This window comes from Lolium rigidum, chromosome 5, assembly GCF_022539505.1.
Source record: "Lolium rigidum isolate FL_2022 chromosome 5, APGP_CSIRO_Lrig_0.1, whole genome shotgun sequence".
In the NCBI taxonomy this organism is placed as follows: Eukaryota; Viridiplantae; Streptophyta; class Magnoliopsida; order Poales; family Poaceae; genus Lolium; species Lolium rigidum.
Window position 1 is genome coordinate 244,728,457 of NC_061512.1, and position 8,848 is coordinate 244,737,304.

Here is an 8,848-nt window from a genome sequence, read left to right on the forward strand (position 1 = left end):
ATAAATTTACTTTAAAATCGTATTTTGGACTCCTTGCAACTTCTAGTATCCAAAAATACGATCAATCTATTCGTTGGCTACACGTTGCCGTGACCAAAACCCACACGTGTACATACGGCTTTATGTCGGACTCTTCTTTTACTGATCACTCGGCTCGGCCGTAGGTTTTTTTTACCTTCCTTTCGGTCGGTTGATGGATGAGATAAGTAAATCCCACACGTTGTCGCGACCGAAACCCACTCGTTTATACAGTATATACAAATTTGACCAGCCATCCTTCTTTTTTCCAAGTTGCGTGGAGTATGTGTACACAGGCTGGAGCTGCTGGACCTACAAACCGACGGCCAAGTATGTGAATACTGAATACACCGTCGGCGACCACACGAGCCATCGGCCGCTGAAACCGACAGCAGGCAGCCACCAGCCAACGCCTGAGCGCGTACATCATACGTGGCCACACACATATATTTTCCCCGGTAGACAGCAGGCCCAACAGATCTTTTCCTGGCCGATGCCGCAACCCATCTTTAGGTGCGTCGAACCGAAGGGAGCCGGATATCCAACATTCTCCACCCGGTGACCGATCCGGACGCGCGGTGGAACGAGAGGTGGAGCTGCGCCGGCCACCACCTCGCTCGGGCCATTGCGTCCACCCAAGCTTGGGCCAGAAGATTGTATTGTTAATGAACACTGGAGTATCTTTTTCTTCCGCGAGACGCTACCTGCGGCGAGAGCGTAGGAAATATCTTCGTCACCAATGGATCGATCAGGCTCGTTGGAATGCAAGTTGCAAGTTCGTTCGGGAAAATATCCTGGAATTAGATGTACTTACTAGACTCTTCTCTCCTCTCCTGGATTATAATATGCAATGTATATACCTGGCTTGTGGGCTATATGGCTTACTCTGAAACCACACGTATTAGCCAATGGTTTCTAAACCATTGGCTAAAATAGACTATTAGTTTAGAAACCATTGGCTAATACGTGTGGTTTCAGAGTAAACCATATAGCCCACAAGTCAGGCTTGTGCGTGTATGTGGCTTGCAACTTTGCAAGATGGCCATTGTCACCGACTTAATCTAATGTGTAACCCTTTTAGAATTTTGACGTGGAGCAATTTCTCATGTAAAAAATCAGATTGTAGTTATTTTGTCGTTTTTTTCTTCTAAAGAAATTGATATAAATCTTGAATTGTGGTTGTAAGGGTAAATCATCAACACTTATCGGCTTGCTTTTAGGTACCACTTCAGTAACGTAAAACCGTCCAAACATGTTGTTCTGCATAACCCAAATGCTTGTTTAGAATGTTGGTTAGAGCTTCCGAGAGGATTGACCCGACTGGTAGACCTCATGGGTAAACAATTGGTTCATTTTGGCCGAGATTTTAACGGTTTAGCTAGAAATTTGTTTGCAGCTTTGGCTGTTTTGTAGGTTTTTTCTAAAAATTTAATAAACATATCCAAAAAAAAAAATTTACAAAAACAAAAAAATTAATGTAAGAGTAGAATATCGGTACATTTTATCTGAAATTTGATGGTTTAGTTAGAAATCACATTTAGCATGGGAGGTGTTTTTGGAATTGTATGAGAATTTTGAATTTTTACCTATTTTGAAGTTGAAATCATAAATTCCACTCTTAGAGTAAACTAATAGTCTATTTTGGCCAATTTTTTATAATTTTCGTGGCTGATAATTAGCTAGTATATTTTCATATGTTTACAAGGAGTTTGAATATTTAGTCAAGTTTTGATGGCCTTTTGGTAGCATTGTGGCAACATTGTAAAAATCAACCTTTTTTCAATATTTCAAAGAGATTATTATATCACCTCGACATGAACTCGACTCATTTACGTATCATAACAAAGTTAAGAAGTATTAGGTCTTTCTAATACTAGATGACCCGTTGCGCTATCGCGCAAATGACAGAATCAAATCAAAATTTAAACCATAAGTTTAACATATTTAATTATTATAAGAAATATGTCGTAATTTAACTGCTTTAGTTTCTTCGAAGACACACCATTACATCGAGATGCTGCAGTAATTTTTTTTGATAACACACCATGAAAATGTGTACAATCACATAGAAAAGAGCCAAAGAAGGCCAAGTTTACACTGCCAACAAGGGGTGGCAGTTCCCCACGAAAGTATACTCTCTCTACTGCCTTGCCTCGGTATATCTAAAGGTTCAGGAAAAGAAAAAACAACGCCACGAAAAATGCATATAGTTAAATGCAGTAAGATAACTGCATGGTGGTAGAAGCCAGGTGTGGTGGCTCAAGATCGAGGTCGCCACCAGCACATCATCATACATAGCACGCATCTCCTCATAGACCAAGACTGATACATGCACCTGAAAACATGCCGATATGTGTACCAAGGTAATAGATAGCGACGCAGATTTATTTAGCAAGTGCAAAACCATACCATCGACTTTTATGAAATAAAAATGCGGTATGTGTACCAAGGTAATAGATAGCGACACAGATTTATTTAGCAAGTGCAAAACCATACCATCGACTTTTATGAAATAAAAATGCAGTGTTTCATCAAGATTGCTACTTGTCAACTTGGGCAAACAGAACCGAAAGAGAATTTCGGAAAACATTTATCCCATGTAATACCTTAATGAGTTCAGTCTGTGGATTCATTTTATTTTCTACATCGGAAGAGCTATTTTTAATTATGTGACTTCCATGCTAAACAAGGCAATACACATAACAGTTGACTTGCATACTGCAAAATCGAGTGAAAACATGGGTTCTAGATGAAAATCACTCACATATAGACTTTAGTTTAATATCAAGGGAACCCATGATTTATTTGATCCCAGAAAGCTTCCTGATAGAAATAGATGATTTGCCGATCAAACTGAAGCTAAATTGAAAGAATCTCGGGGATATTAAAAATGAGTGAATTGCCAAAGAAAGCATTTTGCATCAGTACAATAGCGAACATATATTTGTCCAGGAATGAACAAACATAATGATAGTAAACCGGTCATTTCAATTTAACTACATACAAATTCCTTACCTGCATCTGAGTCGCTGCAACCTGAGCATGATTCAGGCTTCTATGAAGAAACTAAACCATATGCTCCAATTGAACATACATATATTATAAGAATCTAAAATACTGCTCCAGTAACACACCATTTTACGCACAAGCTCTTTCATGTTTTAGCCATACAACTCGGTTTAGTAATTTTGAAGTGCAAATTTAAACTGTATTTAAAAAATTGCTTACATTGTCAAACTACATACGCAACAAATGAGCGGCATACAGTTTTTACTAACCACGCACAAAGAAAGGACTGACTCAACCAACAAAGTAAGAAGAAAGGTAACAAATAATGCAGTAAATGTGGAACTCAAAACCTTTAATAAAAGAAGTATTTGGAATATGCAGGCCATGGCAAAGGTCGACTAAAGGACCACATCTGTATACGGTAACGGTCTTATCCTCAGGCATTTCATTAATTATTTCAACCTGATCATATAGTTCAAAATGGGTATAATGTCTCGGCCGATATGTGATACAAGAAGCACATTGATATTTAGATATGAATGATCAAATAAGCAACCTAATGTGAAAATTTTCCTAATTTACTTCAGCAGAGAGATAAACATGCAGAGAGATGCCCGGCAAACAGTTCCAGTTTCATGGGAAATTCAATCAACCTAACTCAGTTGTTCACAAGAAACAGAAAATCTCTAGGGAACCATACAAAAAGTACTTCTTTATCCAAGGGGGTACGACATGCAAAACACTTACATGAACAACAAATAATACACGTAACTGACCTTTATACAGTATTAGTCAATTTAGAGCTCAATAAAAAAGATGGAGATGGCAACTAAACCGATAACTTTGCGACATCTATTAGAGAATTAGAGAAGAGAGTTAATATGACAACATCAAAAGCATGTCTTCTCCAATTCCAATCTCGGCAGTAACAAATGTGGGCAAGAGAAACCAAAATGTTCCTAATTTCTTGAAATAAGAAATTTCGCCAGTGCTATGAAGGAAAACTGAACGCTTACCTAGGAACCAAAAAAAGCTCTATTGCTTCTCAAACCATCTGCATCAATTCCAAAGATCCACTCCATGCAGCAAAAGAAAAAGGAGACCAACCATGCTTGGTATTTCCAATGAACCCAAATACACAATGACCACTGAGAAATTCAAAGCCCTGCAAAATAAAAGAAAACCTGGACCTCCACGCTGCCAATAAACATAAGAAACCTCACGGTAGCAGTATATGAATTTTTTCCCGAGCACCCCCGGTAAACAATCTTACCGGTCAAAAAATCCTGATTTTTTTTTTGAATTTTTTGAATTTAAACGTACGAAAATAGATAAATACGATGTAGTCTACAAAATTGCACAAGCTGAATGCGTGGCTTGGTGGTTCCGGGTAGTTGTTTGCAACGCTATGTTCTGGGTTCGATTTCCACGTCCTCCTATATATTTTTAACGATTATTGTCTCTGTCCGTGTCAAAATCACATAATTATGCAAAAATTGTAGGCAACAAAGTTCGAACGGCCGACCTGGAGTACACATTTACAGCAATGAACAGAGAATGACCAGTTAGGTAGCAGACAGGTTGTGAAAACCTCCAGTTCCGACTCATAATAACCCTTTCTTTGAAATTTAAAGTCAAATTTTAGTTTTTGAATTTGCTTGGGAACCGGTCAGGATTTCTCGGTTACCGCGGGAAACGGGAATCCCGAGCACCCTCGGGAAAAAAATTCTGTCGGGAGCCAAATCCTTGGATAGTACTGCTGCTTGGTTTGGTCATGGGCCGGATGAGATCATTGAACTCATCCGTAGGGATTAATTGTAATGCTACTGTTTAAGTAATATAATTCCTTTTTCCCCGTAAAAAAAATGTTACTCTTTACAAAATCTAGTGGACCAGAATAAATACAATAGAGTAACAAACGTTTATATAAAAATAATAAACAGGAGGGAGTATATTATAGTAGCTAACATACTTGATTCTGTGAAGAGCAATGAAAGCAAAGAAGGCACACCAAAATCAGCATCTATATTGGCTGGACATTGTCGCAACATAGTATTTGGATATCATGGTACCAAGGAAACATAAACTAATCAGGGAACCATGCAAAAAAAAATAGGGGTAGGTAGATAAGTAGAGTCTTTTTCATAGATAGAAATAAACGGGTAGAGCCAGGAGTTCACAAAGTCATTGTCGTGGCAAAGCCATCCGGCTAGCACAAACCACTGCACTAATAATAAGAGTAGAACAAACCGTTGATAAACCAGAAATGTACACAAGTCTGTTTCCGAGAAAATACACCGCATGATAAAATAAGAACTACATAACTAAGCAACTGATAGCAGCATGAATCAAAAGAATCCACATACAACAAAGGCTACGAAGGGTGGAACCACCACTCTTGAAAAACAAACCACAAAGTAATCAGTGATAAATCGCAACCTACAGAAGCAGTACAGATTTGACAACTTTCTCACATGAGAAACCCAAACCATCTATAGGCACAAGTATACTGTAAAACAAATCTGGAGAGATAAGTGCGGATCATTTCAAATATTGTACCTGCTTCTAATGCGAGTCTTCTTTTTGCCTGATTCATCCGCCCGAGATTTCGGCTGCTTACACCTACGAATGATTAACACAAGATTTGAATCAACATAGGTCAAAAAAGCGTACCACACAGACTTGTACTATATATCAAAGTGCACCACTAATAACAAAGAGCAAAAGCATAGACTTTTGCCATTAATGCAAAATTCATACAGATTGAGCACACACCTAAGAAAAGAAGATGAAAGAGCGGATTGTACAAAATCCATGCTCACCAAGATCTCAAGATATTTGTTACAAACGATATTTTCAGTTGATAGGTGAGAACCTCATTGTGCAAATTACAATTGACTTAACAAATTGTTTCACGCAGGAATAACAATCAAAACCGTAGTGAACAAGTAGAGAAGCCAACTGAAGAAAAGATTTTGGTATAAAAATAAGTAGCTATCCTTATGTCGTGCTAAAAAAAATATTGCATATTGTACGAAGTGTTACTTAGGAGTTCTCTTCTTATTCGAAACAGATCTGCATCTTAACTGAATAAATTTTAGAAGCCAAAAGTTGTTAAGCAATGTCCTTTAACCTGGTAGCCGACGTGACTATACCACTAACTAATAAACAAAGGGTAATATAGAGAAATGACTTGGGCTCCCGATAGAGAAATATGAGTAACACATCATTAAAATTATCAAACCTCTCATTAGTATGCAATATACCAATTCATATGTGATAGCTAGGAAGATACCATATACGAAACCAAAGGAATTATTCACATATGTACTAACAGCGAGCATCTCTTATTTTGTATATCTCGGAATGACTTTTCAATGCATTTGTTATTTTGTTTCACAAGTGAGCAATAAGAAAAAAATACAACCGACTCGCAGAGCTTGCAAAAATAAATGAATGCACGAATAAATGAAGTGTGTATAAACTGCTGATAAATGGAAGACATAATATTTAAGCTATTCTAGCCTAAAGAAATAACAATAAGAGGTTCATTGGGTAAATAGCTGCCTAAAGGTTGGTATGAATTCCTACATGCTAGTGTGAACAACAATTTTTAACACTTTCAACTACATCCTCGGTACCATCCTACTTGCTGAAAATATCATGTTCTGCTAACCATACAAAAAAAGAACCCCCGAATATACACTCACGAAACCAAAAGTAGCATCCGTTTGGTCCTTACAAGAGACGACAATAAGCGGTTGGCACTTGAGAACCGTGATGGGCTCGCAAAGGTCGAGCAAACTGTTGTACTCTTGTGGTGTCCAATTAAGAATGGGAGCTCAAGAATACAGCTTCCGATGTCCACTGTTGTATTAGCAATTCATAATTCATAATCTATAAACAATCAAAATAAAGACGGGCAGTATTAAAACATCACAGAAAGAGAGGCAAGAAAAACAAACAAGTACATACACCAGGGAAAGCTGCTGCTGATGAAGCTTATTGTCTAGATTCCTGGTTTGTTACGACGAGTCCTGTAAAATAGAGCTACTTCTTCTGGAAAATCTAGAGCAACCTCGGAATGGTTACTCCCAACAAATATATGAAACCACCTTGAAAAAGCAATCAGTCAAGGACAAAAATAGACATTAACCTGTGAGCCCAATATGACCGGTCAATTCAGACCATGGCATTTGTGAACTGCGGCAGCAACCTGGATGGAAAAAAAGCCCGTATGACATCTCTCCTTAACATCCCAACACCTTAATTGCAATATTGCAAATAGCTAGATGGAGCATAAATATTACATAAATTAATCTCAGCTAGGATTTTAATCGAACACCCTATAAGCATCGATGAGATCTTCTGGGATTAAATCGGATAGGAGGAGTGCGAGCGATGACCTGATCTCCGCCCTCGCCGCGTAGCAGGATTCCACAGAGAGAGATAGCCCGACGAAGGCACGCCAACATCTTCAGCGAAGAAGAAACCGTAGATGAGGCCTTCGATGTTCCCGACCGTTGTCCTCGATGAATCGGCAAGGACAGTTTCCACCGATGCGCCCGTCTGTCGCCGGCGACAACACAACCAAGAAAGAAAGCTTTTGACTTGGGATTTAAGGCAACATATAGGACCATTAGATTATCACCGATTTGTTGGTGAAAAATGTGTTGGATTATAGAACCATAATTTCATTAGAAATAGAAGAAAACAATATTTTCAGACCACATATTAAACAACATGCACACACGGTAATAACTATCGTGAATCACATGAACAAACTAAAAGCTGAAGAATATTCTTTTGTTTATTATACGACAAACCATGAGCTGAACTGAAAAGAATATCCATATCATGATTAAAATCAAACCCATTGTATTCATGGGGAGAACATCCAGAGAAGCAACTCTGCTTCATAGGACTAAAATAATAGCTGTTATCTCTCAAACAATTAGTTGAACATTATGACTGCAAACTAAGCCCACATTGCAAAAAAAAATCCATGATATGTGCGATCTGAGGAGTAAAAACAGCAGCAGCAGACAAAATATAGGCAAAGGCAATTACCTTTCAATAAAAAGTAAAGGAAAGACATCAGTACCATATCAAGAAAACGTAAATGGCTATTCCCATAACAAAATATATGTCTTTCATTGAGTTATTTCCGCCTTCTCAAATAAACTGAGCCAATCCAATTGACTCACAAAATGATTTTTTTTCTACTCATTACCCTCAAGACCAATCTGTCCTTCAAGAGAAGCATATGTACTTTAGTTGCCTATATTCAAGTTTCTGCAGAAGAATCAAGGTCCAATATCCAAGGAACTGGGAGAAGAGATGCCACTCGCTCGCGAGTATAAAAGAAATTCCAGTTGAGTCAGGAATTAAAACAAACATGTTGTGGGAAACCTACAGAGAGTGAGACCACCTCATCTTAGCAAGAAGAAACCAGATCCTGAGATTAAAAAATGAACAAATCCACAAAGTAACTAACCATTAAGAAATAGAGAGAAGGGGAGGTACCGATTGCCTACCTCTTCCTGCTGACCACCTCGCCTGGCCGATAGGGAGGAAGAAGCTGGCGCCGGCCGTGTAAACACAAATACTTTCAGGTAATTATCCCACCAAGCAAACATGTGCAGACATGTGCAGACATTGCATCAGACCTTAAATAATAATTAATCTGCAAGTATGATAGCAAGAAATGGTAAAAAAAAATCCTAGCATAAAGGAGCCAAAGCACGAAATATATTCCGACAGTAATATAAAAATATATAACAACCACTTGTGCAAAATGTAAAATATATAACAGCCACTT